The following is a 13,093-nucleotide window of genomic DNA, read 5'->3' on the forward strand; positions in this document are numbered from 1 at the left end:
GGTAAATACCCAGTAGTGCAATTGCAGGGTCATAGGGAAGTTCTATTTTTAACTTCTTGAGGAATCTCCACACTGTTCTCCAAAGAGGTTGCACCAACTTGCATTCCCACCAACAGTGCAAGAGGGTTCCCCTTTCTCCACATCCTCTCCAACACATGTTGTTTCCTGTCTTGCCATACTAAGTGGTGTAAGGAGATATCTCAATGTAGTTTTAATTTGAATATCCCTGATGGCTAGTGATGATGAACATTTTTTCATGTGTCTGATAGCCATTTCTATGTCTTTATTGGAGAAGTGTCTGTCCATATCTTCTGCCCATTTTTTTTTTCAGCGTCATGATCAGACTATTACATTTAGCAATCAACAGCATGGGTGCAAAAAAAAAAAAATCTACATTAAAACCCTTTGTTGGAATGCTTTACACTTTCCACAGAACAGAAACTAAAATAACCTGTTATACAATTAATCACAAATACAGTCCTCGAGATTTTTTGCCCATACACATGAATATTGTCTAAAACATTTCTTCTTTGTAGCAGCTAGGCCCTGCCACCACTGTGCTTGGCTGAGTTCACAAATCGGTTGTAACCTGTAGCTTCCCTGTCACTTCTCTGGCTCTCCTCTCCTGCTAAGCTTTGTTTCCTGGCAGTAATTAAAACCTCCTGCCACTGCCATAGCTGCTGCTGCTGCTGGAACCACCATAGCCACCTTGGTTTCGTGGTTTGGCGAAGTAAGGGCCAGAGCTTCTGCCTCCAAAATTGCCTCCTTTCATGGGTCCAAAATTTGAGGATTGATTGTTGTAATTGCCAAAATCATTATAGCTTCTGCCACCTCCAAAGTTGCTTCCATCATTACCAAATCCATTATAGCCATCCCCACTGCCACCATATCCACCACCACCTTGACTGCCACCAAAGCCACCTCGACCACTGAAGTTTCCTCCACGACCAAAGTTGTCATTCCCACCAAAACCACCTCCACGACCACCACCAAAGTTTCCAGAACCACTTCGACCTCTTTGGCTGGATGAAGCACTAGCCATCTCTTGCTTAGAGAGCGCTTTCCTTACTTCACAGTTGTGGCCATTCACAGTATGGTATTTTTGAATGACAATCTTGTCTACAGAATCATGGTCATTAAATGTTACAAAAGCAAAACCCCTCTTTTTGCCACTGCCTCAGTCAGTCATGATCTCAATCACTTCGATTTTCCCATATGGTTCGAAATAATCTCTTAGATGATGTTCTTCAGTGTCTTCTTTAATGCCACCAACAAAAATCTTTTTCACAGTTAAGTGGGCACCAGGTCTTTGAGAATCTTCTCTTGAGACAGCCCTCTTTGGTTCCACAACTCTTCCATCCACCTTGTGTGGCCTTGCATTCATGGCTGCATCCACCTCCTCCACAGTGGCATATGTGACAAACCCAAAGCCTCTGGAGCGCTTGGTGTTTGGATCCCTCATTACCACACAGTCCATAAGTGTTCCCCCATTACTCAAAATGGCTCCTCAGACTCTCATTGGTTGTTTCAAAGCTCAGACCTCCAATGAAGAGCTTCCGCAGCTGTTCAGGCTCTTTGGGAGACTCTGACTTAGACATGACGGCGCTGGGAGGGGAGACTTTAACGATGCTTACTCGGCGGCAGAAAGGACTCTTCTGCCCATTTTTTGATATGATTGTCTGTTTTGTGTGTGTTGAGTTTGAGGAGTTCATTATAGATCCTGGATATCAACCTTTTGTCTGTACTGTCATTTGCAAATATCTTCTCCCATTCCGTGGGTTCCCTCTTTGTTTTTTTGACTGTTTCCTTTGCTGTGCAGAAGCTTTTGATTTTGATGAAGTCCCAAAAGTTCATCTTCGCTTTTGTTTCCTTTGCCTTTGGAGACATATCTTGAAAGAAGTTGCTGTGGCTGATATCGAAGAGATTACTGCCTATGTTCTCCTCTAGGATTCTGATGGATTCCTGTCTCACATTGAGGTCTTTTATCCATTTTGAGTTTATCTTTGTGTACGGTGTAAGAGAATGGTCGAGTTTCATTCTTCTACATATAGCTGCCCAGTTTTCCCAGCACCATTTATTGAAGAGACTGTCTTTTTTCCATTGTATATTTTTTCCTGTTTTGTCAAAGATTATTTGACCATAGAGTTGAGGGTCCATATCTGGGCTCTCTACTCTGTTCCATTGGTCTATATGTCTGTTTTTATGCCAGTACCATGCTGTCTTGGTGATCACAGCTTTGTAGTAAAGCTTGAAGTCAGGTAACGTGATGCCCCCCCGTTTTATTTTTGTTTTTCAACATTTCCTTAGCGATTCAGGGTCTCTTCTGATTCCATACAAATTTCTGGGTTATTTGCTCCAGCTCTTTGAAGAATACTGGTGGAATTTTGATCGGAATGATATTAAAAGTATAGATTGCTCTAGGCAGTATAGGCATTTTAACAATGTTTATTCTTCCTACAACTTCTTTCAAGACATGTCTCTAAAGTCAAGGGAAACAAAAGCAAAAATAAACTTTTGGGACTTCATCAAGATAAAAAGCTTCTGTACTGCAAAGAAACAGTCAACAAAACAAAGAGGCAACCCACAAAATAGAAGATATTTGCAAATGACATTACTGATAAAGGGCTGATATCCCAGATCTATAAAGAACTTCTCTTTTTAATGTACTCTTGGATCTTATTAGCTAGGATCCTGTTGAGAATCTTGGCATCTGTATGCATCAGCGATATTGGTCTGAAAGTCTCCTTTTTGAGGGGCCTTTGCCTTTGCCTGGTTTGGGGATCATGGTAATGCTGGCTTCTTAGAAAACGTCTGGCAGTTTTCCTTCTGTTTCTATTTTCTGAAATAGCTTCAGGAGAATAGGTATTATTTGTTCTTTGAATGTTTGGTAGAATTCCCCAGGGAATCCATCAGGTCATGGGTTCTTATTTTTGGAGAGGTTTTTGATAACTGCTTCAATCTTGTTACTAGATATTGGTCTATTCAGCTTGCCAATTTCTTCCTGATTCAGTCTTCGAAGTTTATAGGTTTCCAGGAATGCATCCATTTCTTTCAGGTTGCTTAACTTATTGGCATATAACTGTTGATAATAATTTCTGATGATTGTTTTCTATTTCCTTGGTATTAGTCATGATCTCTCCCCTTTCACTCATAATTTTATTAATTTGGGTCCTCTACCTTTTCTTTTGGATCAGTATGGCCAGTGGTTTATCAATGTTATTGATTCTTTCAAAGAACCAACTTTTAGTTTTGTTGATGTTGTTCTACTATATCTCTAGTTTCTATCCCATTGATCTCTGTTCTAGTCAATTATTTCCCTTCTTGTGCATGGGGTTGGCTTAACTTGTTGTTGATTTCCCACTCCTTTACAGTGTAAAGATAGCTGGTGTATTCTGGATTTTTCAGTGTGTTTGTTTGTTGGTTGGTTGGGTGATTGGTTTCTGATTTTTTTTTTTAGTGAGGCTTAAATGGCCATGTATTTCCCCCCTTAGGATCACATTTGCCATATACCATAGATTTTGGATTGATGTGACTTCATTCTCAGGTGGAATTTATCCCTAGGATAAAAGGGTGGTTCAACATTCACAAATCAGTCAATTTGATAGAAAAAAATCAGTAATAGAAGAGAGAAAAACCACATGGCCCTCTCAATTGATGTAGAAAAATCAGTTCACAAGATACAACATCTATTTCTGATTTTAAAAATTCAAAGTATAGGGATAAGGGGAACATTCCTCAACTTCATAAAAGTGATCTATGAAAAACCCACAACGAATGTCATTCTCAATGGGGAAAAGCTGACGCCTTCCCTTGAGATCAGGAACACAACAAGGATGCCCATGCTTGCTGCTGTTGTTCAACATAGGTCTAGAAGTCCTAGCAACAGCAATCAGACAACAAAAAGAAATAAAAGGTATTCAAATTGGCAAAGAAGAAGTCAAACTCTCTCTCTCTTTGCAGATGACATGATACTTTTTATGGAAAACCCAAAAGATTCCACCCCAAAATACTAGAACTCATTCAACAATTCAGTAATGTGGCAGGATACAAAAATCAATGTACGGAAATCAGTTGCTTTCATATACACTAACAATGAAAATACAGAAAAGTAAATTAGAGAATCAATTCCATTTACTATAGCACCAAGAACCATAAGATACCTGGGAATAAACCTAACCAGAGGGGAAAAGGATCTGTACTTTAGAAACTACCAAACACTCATGAAAGAAATTGAAGAAGACTCAAAAAGATGGAAGACCATTCCATGCTCATGGATCAGAAGAATAAACATTGTTAAAATGTCTATACTGCCTGGAGAAATCTATACTTTCAATGCTATCCAATCAAAATTCCACAGGCATTTTTCAAAAAGCTGGAACAAACAATCCTAAAATTTGTATGGAACCAGCAGAGACCCCGAATTGCTAAGGAAATGTTGAATAAGAAAAACAAAATTGGCGGCATTACTTTACCTGATGTCAAGCTTTACTACAAAGCTGTGACCACCAAGACAGCATGGTATTGGCACAAAAACAGACACATGAACCAGTGGGGCAGAGTAGAGAGCCCAGACATGGACCCTCAAGTGTATGGTCAAATAATCTTCGACAAAGCAGGAAAAAATATACAGTGGAAAAAAGACAGTCTCTTCAATAAATGGTACTGGGAAAATTAGACAGCTACATGTAGAAGAATTAAATGACCATTCTCTTACACCATACACAGAAATAACTCAAAATGGATAAAAGACCTCAAGGTAAGGCATGAATCCATCAGAATCCTAGAGGAGAACATAGGCAGTAACCTCTTCGGCATCAGCCACAGCAACTTTATTCAAGACCCATCTCCAAAGGAAAAGGAAACAAAAACGAAAATGAACTTTTGGGACTTCATCAAGATCAAAAGCTTCTGCAGAGCAAAGGAAACAGTCAACAAAACAAAGAGGCAACCCACGGAATGGGAGAACATATTTGCAATTGACACTACAGACAAAAGGCTGATATCCAAGATCTATAAAGGACTCCTCAAACTCAACACAAACAAAACAGAAAATCACGTCCAAAAAAAAAAAAAAATAGGCAGAAGACGTGAGCAGACACTTCTCCAAAGAAGACATACAAATGGCTAACAGACACATGAAAAAATATTCAACATCTCTAGCCATCAGGGAATTACAAATCAAAACCATGATGAAATAACACCCTACACCAGGTAAAGTGGTACAAATTAACAAGGCAGGAAACAACAAATGTTGATGAGAATGTGAAGAAGAGGAGCCCTCTTATAATGTTGGTGGCAATGCAAGCTGGTACAGCCAGTCTGGAAAAAACTGGGAAGGCTCCTCAATATGTTAAAATAGAGCTACCCTGCAACCCAACAATTGAACTACTATATCTTTACCACAAATATACAGACATAGTGAAAAGAAAGGCACATGTATCCCAATCCTCATAACCACAAGGTCCACAATAGCCAAACTGTGGAAGGAACTGAGATGCCCTTCAACAGATGAATGGATAAAGAAAATGTGGTCCATAAATACAATGAAATATTACTCTGCTATCAGAAGGGATGAATACTCACCATCTGCACTGACATGGATGAAACTAAGGGGACTATGCTAAATGAAATAAGTCAAACAGAGATAGACCATTATCCTATGGTTTCACTTATTTGTGGAACATAAGGAATAGCATGAAGAACCATAGTGCTAAAGAGGGAAAACTGAAGGGGGCAGAATCAGAGAGGGAGACAAATGATGAGAGACTCTGGACTCTGGGAAACAAGCTGTGGGTTTCAGAGGGGGACGATGGAGGATGGGGTGACTCACTGGGTGATGGGTATTAAGGAGGGCACGTGTTATGATGAGCACTGGGTGCTCATCAAATTAGTTATTGAACACTATGTTAAAAACTAATGATGGGGGAGGAGTCAAGATGGCAGAGAAGTAGCAGGCTGAGGCTACATCAGGTAGCAGGAGATCAGCTAGATAGCTTATCTAAATATGGCAAACACCTACAAATCCAGTGGCAGATTGAAGAGAAGAAGAACAGCAGTTCTAGAAACAGAAAATCAACCACTTTATGAAAGGTAGGACTGGCGGAGAAGTTACTGAAAAGCGACAGGAAGATAGATGGCAGGGGAGAGGGGCCGGCTCCCGGCAAGCGGCGGAGCAATGGAGCACAAAAGTCTATTCCACTGAGGGACATTGCTCCAGAGGCTAAACTGGGGTGAAGCCCACATGGGGTCAGTGTGGCCCCAGGTCCTGCAGGATCACAGAAGGATCAAGGGTGTCTGAGTGTCGCAGACCTTGCAGGTATTAGAACAGGGAAGATGGCTACAAAGACAGAGCTGAGGAGTGAGCTCTCAGCTCAGGATTATCTTGAACAGGTCGCAGCCTGGGTGAGCTCGGAGCGCGGCCGGAGGCCGGGGAGACGGGAGTTACTGGGCGCTATTCTCTGAGGGCGCACTGAGGAGTGGGGCCCTGAGCTCTTGGCTCCTCTGGGCCAGAGACTGGGAGGCCGCTATTTTCATTCCCGTACTCCAGAACTCTGCAGAAAGCGTTCAGGGAACAAAAGCTCCCAAAAGTGAATCTGAGCAGATTACTCAGCCCGGCGCCTGGTAAGGGTGGTGTAATTCCGCCTGGGGCAAAGACACTTGAGAATCACTACAACAGGTCCCTCCCCCAGGAGATCAATAAGAAATCCAGCCCAGACCAAGTTCACCTACCAAGGAGAGCAGCGGAATTCCAGAGGAGGAGAAAGCAAAGCACTGAACTCATGGCTTTCTCCCCATGATCCATTAGTCTTGCAGTTAATATAATTTTTTTCAATTTTTTTTCTTCTTCTGCTAAATATTTTTTAACTTTTACACTTTTCTTTTTTAAGTTTTTTAACTAGTTTATCTAATACAAGTATTTTTTTCTTTTATATATATATATTTTTATTCATTTTCTTTTTTAATTGTTTTTTTTTTTCTGAACCTCTTTTTATCCCCTCTCTCCCCCCCAAGATTTGGGGTCTCTTCTGATTTGGTTAAAGCGTATTTTCCTGGGGTCTTCACCACCCTTTTAGTATTTTACTTGCTCCTTCATATACTCTTATCTGGACAAAATGACAAGGCGGAAAAATTTACCACAAAAAAAAAGAACAAGAGGCAGTACCGAAGGCTAGGAACCTAATCAATACAGACATTGGTAATATGTCAGATATAGAGTTCAGAAAGATGATTCTCAAGGTTCTCAAGGTTCTAGCAGGGCTTGAAAAAGGCATGGAAGATACTAGAGAAACCCTCTTGGGAGATATAAAAACCCTTTCTGGAGAAATAAAAGAACTAAAATCTAACCAAGTTGAAATCAAAAAGCTATTAATGAGGAAGGGGAGGTGAGCCATGAGAGACTATGGACTCTGAAAAACAATCTGAGAAGTTTGAAGTGGCGGGAGAGGGGGTGGGATGTTGGGGGAACCAAATGGTGGGTATTAGAGAGGGCACGGATTGCATGGAGCACTGGGTGTGGTGCAAAAATAGTGAAAACTGTTATGCTGAAAATAAATAAAAAATAATTTTTTTTAAAAAATGGAGGCTCTCACTGCTAGGATAAATGAGGCAGAAGAAAGATTTAGTGATATAGAAGACCAAATGACAGAGAATAAAGAAGCTGAGCAAAAGAGGGACAAACAGCTACTGGACCATGAGAGGAGAATTCAAGAGGTAAGTGACACCATAAGATGAAACAACATTAGAATAATTGGGATTCCAGAAGAAGAAGAAAGAAAGAAGGGAGCAGAAGGTATATTGGAGAGAATTATTGTAGAGAATTTCCCTAATATGGCAAAGGGAACAAGCATCAAAATCCAGGAGCTGCAGAGAAACCCCCTCAAAATCAACAAGAATAGGTCCACACACCATCACCTAATAGTAAAATTTACAAGTCTTAGTGACAAAGAGAAAATCCTGAAAGCAGGCCAGGAAAAGAAGTCTGTAACATACAATGGTAAAAATATTAGATTGGCAGAAGACTTATCCACAGAGACCTGGCAGGCCAGAAAGAACTGGCATGATATATTCAGAGCACTAAATGAGAAAAACATGCAGCCAAGAATACTATATCCAGCTAGGCTATCATTGAAAATAGAAGGAGAGATTAAAAGCTTCCAGGACAAACAAAAACTGAAAGAATTTGCAAACACCAAACCAGCTCTACAGGAAATATTGAAAGGGGTCCTCTAAGCAAAGAGAGAGCCTAAAAGAAGTACATCAGAAAGGAACAGAGACAATATACAGTAATAGTCACCTTACAGGCAAATACAATGGCACTAAATTCATATCTCTCAATAATTACCCTGAATGTTAATGGGCTAAATGCCCCAATCAATAGACACCAGGGTATCAGAATGGATAAAAAAACAAAACCTATCTATATGTTGCCTACAAGAAACTCATTTTAAACCCGAAGACACCTTCAAATTTAAAGTGAGGGGGTGGAAAACAATTTACCATGCTAATGGATATCAGAAGAAAGCAGGGGTGGTAATCCTTATATCAGATCAATTAGATTTTAAGCCAAAGACTATAATAAGAGATGAGGAAGGACACTATATCATACTCAAAGGGTCTGTCCAGCAAGAAGATCTAACAATTTTAAATATCTGTGCCCCTAACGTGGGAGCAGCCACCTATATAAACCAATTAATAACAAAATCAAAGAAACACATAAACAATAATACAGTAATAGTAGGGGACTTTAAAACTCCCCTCACTGAAATGGATAGATCATCCAAGCAAAAGATCAACAAGGCAATAAAGGCCTTAAATGACACACTGGACCAGATGGACATCACAGATATATTCAGAACATTTCATCCCAAAACAACAGAATACACATTCTTCTCTGGTGCATATGGAACATTCTCCAGAATAGATCACATCCTGGGTCATAAATCAGGTCTCAACCAGTATCAAAAGATTGGGATCATTCCCTGCATAATTTCAGACCACAATGCTCTGAAGCTAGAACTCAATCACAAGAGGAAATTTGGAAAAACCCAAATACATGGAGACTAAAGAGCATCCTTCTAAAGAATGAATGGGTCAACCAGGAAATTAAAAAAGAATTGAAAAAATTCATGGAAACAAATGATAATGAAAACACAATGGTTCAAAATCTGTGGGACACAGCAAAGGCAGTCCTGAGAGGAAAATACATAGTGGTACAAGCCTTTCTCAAGAAACAAGAAAGGTCTCAAGTACACAACCTAACCCTACACCTAAAGGAGCTGGAGAAAGAACAACAAAGGAAGCCTAATCCCAGCAGGAGAAGAGAAATAATAAAGATCAGAGCAGTAATCAATGAAATAGAAACAAAACAAAACAAAACAAAAAACCAATAGAACAACTCAATGAAACTAGGAGCTAGTTCTTTGAAAGAATTAATAAGATTGATAAACCCCTGGCCAGACTTATCAGAAAGAAAAGAGAAAGGACCCAAATAAATAAAATCATGAATGAAAGAGGAGAGATCACAACTAACACCAAAGAAATACAAACTATTATAAGAACATACTATGAGCAACTCTACACCAACAAATTTGACAATCTGGAAGAAATGGATGCATTCCTAGAGACATATAAACTACCACAACTGAACCATGAAGAAATAGAAAACCTGAACAGACCCATAACCAGTAAGGAGAATGAAACAGTCATCAAAAATCTCCAAACAAACAAAAGCCCAGGGCCTGACAGCTTCCTAGGGGAATTCTACCAAACATTTAAAGAAGAATTAATTCCTATTCTCCTGAAACTGTTCCAAAAAATAGAAATGGAAGGAAAACTTCCAAACTCATTTTATGAGGCCAGCATCACCTTGATCCCAAAACCAGACAAGAATCCCATCAAAAAAGAGAATTACAGACCCATATCCTTGATGAACACAGATGTGAAAATTCTCACCAAAATACTAGCCAATAGGATCCAACAGTACATTAAAAGAATTATTCACCACAACCAAGTGGGATTTATTCCAGGGATGCAAGGTTGGTTCAACAGCCGCAAATCAATCAATGTGATACAATACATTAATAAAAGAAAAACAATAACCATATGATATTCTCAATAGATGCTGAAAAAGCGTTTGACAAAGTACAGCATCCCTTCCTCATCAAAACTCTTCAAAGTATAGGGATAGAAGGCACATACCTCAATATTATCAAAGCCATCTATGAAAAACCCACAGCAAATATCATTCTCAATGGAGAAAAACTGAAAGCTTTTCTGCTAAGGTCAGGAATATGGCAGGGATGTCCATTATCACCACTGCGATTCAACATAGTACTAGAAATCCTTGCCTCAGCAATCAAAAAACAAAAGGAAATTAAAGGCATCAAAATCGGCAAAGAAGAAGTCAAACTATCACTCTTCGCAGATGATATGATACTATATGTGGAACACCCAAAAGACTCCATTCCAAAACTGCTAGAACTTGTACAGGAATTCAGTAAAGTGTCAGGATATAAAATCAATGCACAGAAATAAGTTGCATTTCTCTACACCAACAACAAGACAGAAGAAAGAGAAATTAAGGAGTCAATCCCATTTACAATTGCACCCAAAACTATAAGATACCTAAGAATAAACCTAGCCAAAGAGGCTAAGAATCTATACTCAGAAAACTATAAAGTACTCATGAAAGAAATTGAGAAAGACACAAAGAAATGAAAAAATGTTCCATGCTCCTGGATTAGAAGAACAAATATTGTGAAAATGTCTATGCTACCTAGAGCTATCTATATATTTAATGCAATTCCTATCAAAATACCATCCATTTTTTTCAACAAAATGGAACGAATAACCCTAAAATTTATATGGAACAAGAAAAGACCTCGAATAGCCAAATGAATATTGAAAAAGAAAGCTAAAGTTGGTGGCATCACAATTCTGAACTTAAAGCTCTTTTATAAAGCTGTCTTCATCAAGACAGTATGGTATTGGCACAAAAACAGACACATAGATCATGGAACAGAATAGATAGCCCAGAAATAGACCCTCAACTCTATGGTCAACTAATCTTCGACAAAGCAGCAAAGAATGTCCAATGGAAAAAAGACAGCCTCTTCAATAAATGGTGCTGGGAAAATTGGACAGCCACATGCAGAAAAATGAAACTGGACCATTTCCTTACACCACACACGAAAATAGACTCAAAATGGATAAAAGACCTCAATGTGAGAAAGGAATCCATCAAAATCCTTGAGGAGAACACAGGCGCAACCTCTTCGACCTCAGGCTCAGCAACATCTTCCTAGGAACATCGCCAAAGGCAAGGGAAGCAAGGACAAAAATGAACTACTGGGATTTCATCAAGATCCAAAGCTTTTGCACAGCAAAGGAAACAGTTAACAAAATCAAAAGACCACTGACGGAATGGGAGAAGATATTTGCAAACGACATATCAGATAAAGGGCTAGTGTACAAAATCTATAAGAACTTAGCAAACTCAACACCCAAAGAACAAATAATCCAATCAAGAAATGGGCAGAAGATATGAACAGACATTTTTGCAAAGAAGAGATCCAGATGGCCAACAGACACATGAAGAAGTGCTCCACATCACTAGGCATCAGGGAAATACAAATCAAAACCACAATGAGATATCACCTCACACCAATCAGAATGGCTAAAATTAACAAGTCAGGAAATGACAGATGCTGGCGAGGATGCGGAGAAAGGGGAACCCTCCTACACTGTTGGTGGGAATGCAAGCTGATGCAACCACTCTGGAAAACAGCTTGGAGGTTCCTCAAAATGTTGGAAATAGTACTACCCTACATCCCAGCAATTGCACTACAGGGTATTTACCCTAAAGATACAAAGTAGTGATCCGAAGGCGCACATGCACCCGAATGTTTATAGCAACAATGTCTACAATAGCCAAACTATGGAAAGAACCTAGATGTCCATCAACAGATGAATGGATAAAGAAGACGTGGTATATATATACAATGGAATACTATGAAGTCATCAAAAGAAATGAAATCTTACCATTTGCGATGATGTGGATGGAACTAGAGAGTATCATGCTTAGCGAAATAAGTCAATTGGAGAAAGACAACTATCATATGATCTCCCTGATATGAGGAAGTGGAGATACAACATGGGGAGTTAAGGGAGCAGGAGAAGAATGAATGAAACAAGATGGGATTGGGAGGGAGACAAATCATAAGTGACTCTTAATCTCACAAAACAAATTGAGAGTTGCTGAGGGGAGGGGGTTTGGGAGAAGAGGTAGGGTTATGGACATTGGGGAGGGTATGTGCTATGGTAAGTGCTGTGAAGTGTGTAAACCTGGCTATTCACAGACCTGTACCCCTGGGGATAAAAATACATTATATGTTTATAAAAAATAATAAGAATTTTAAAAATTAAAAAAACAAAAACTAATGATGTATGGTATGGTGCTAACTTAACATAATAAACATAAGAAATAGCATGGAGGACTATAGGGGAAAGGAGGAGAAATCAGAGAAGATGAACCATGAGAGACTATGAACTCCAAGAAACAAACTGAGGGTTTCAGAGATGGGGTGGGGGAATGGGATAGTTGGATGATGGGTATCAAGGAGGGCATGTGTTGTGTCGAGCACTGGGTGTTAAAAACTACCAGTAAGTCATTGAACACTTCATCAAAAAACAATGATAAATTATACAGTGGTTATCTAAACATAATAAAAAAATAAAATTGTCCCCCCAACACACACACACACAAATCACAAAGGGCAGTGGCTCTCCTGGGGCTCTGGGACTACCTGTGAGAGAGTTGGTGCAGGCGTGCACCACAGGAGGCTGCAGCTTTTGGAGGCTCATACTGAAATGGATGCTCTTTGTTCTGGAGGGTTTGTTAAAGAGGGCAGACTGCAGTTTTTCTGCTCTGGGCTTTGGCTGTGGCCATTTTTGCTCTGATCCTCTGAAGAGGGGTGGAAAGCCTCCAGGGAACAAAGGCCACACACAGGACCAGTTTCACTGAGCCCATCCCCCTGATTGGGATGGGACAACTCCCCCCAGGTAGGAAAAACTGAGAAAAAGAGCAGCAGACCCC

At 39.7% G+C, this 13,093-nt stretch overlaps 1 pseudogene across 1 annotated transcript; it reads right to left on the bottom strand.

Annotated features, from left to right (window-relative positions):
- Positions 1–567: 567 nt before the first annotated feature.
- LOC309847392 (heterogeneous nuclear ribonucleoprotein A1 pseudogene) lies at positions 568–1,635 on the bottom strand (annotated as a pseudogene). The gene has a single exon. The product of its transcript is annotated as a heterogeneous nuclear ribonucleoprotein A1 pseudogene (transcript).
- Between the last annotated feature and the right edge of the window lie 11,458 nt (positions 1,636–13,093).

The sequence above is a fragment of the Mustela nivalis genome (assembly GCF_964662115.1).
Source record: "Mustela nivalis genome assembly, chromosome: 14".
NCBI classification, from domain to species: Eukaryota; Metazoa; Chordata; class Mammalia; order Carnivora; family Mustelidae; genus Mustela; species Mustela nivalis.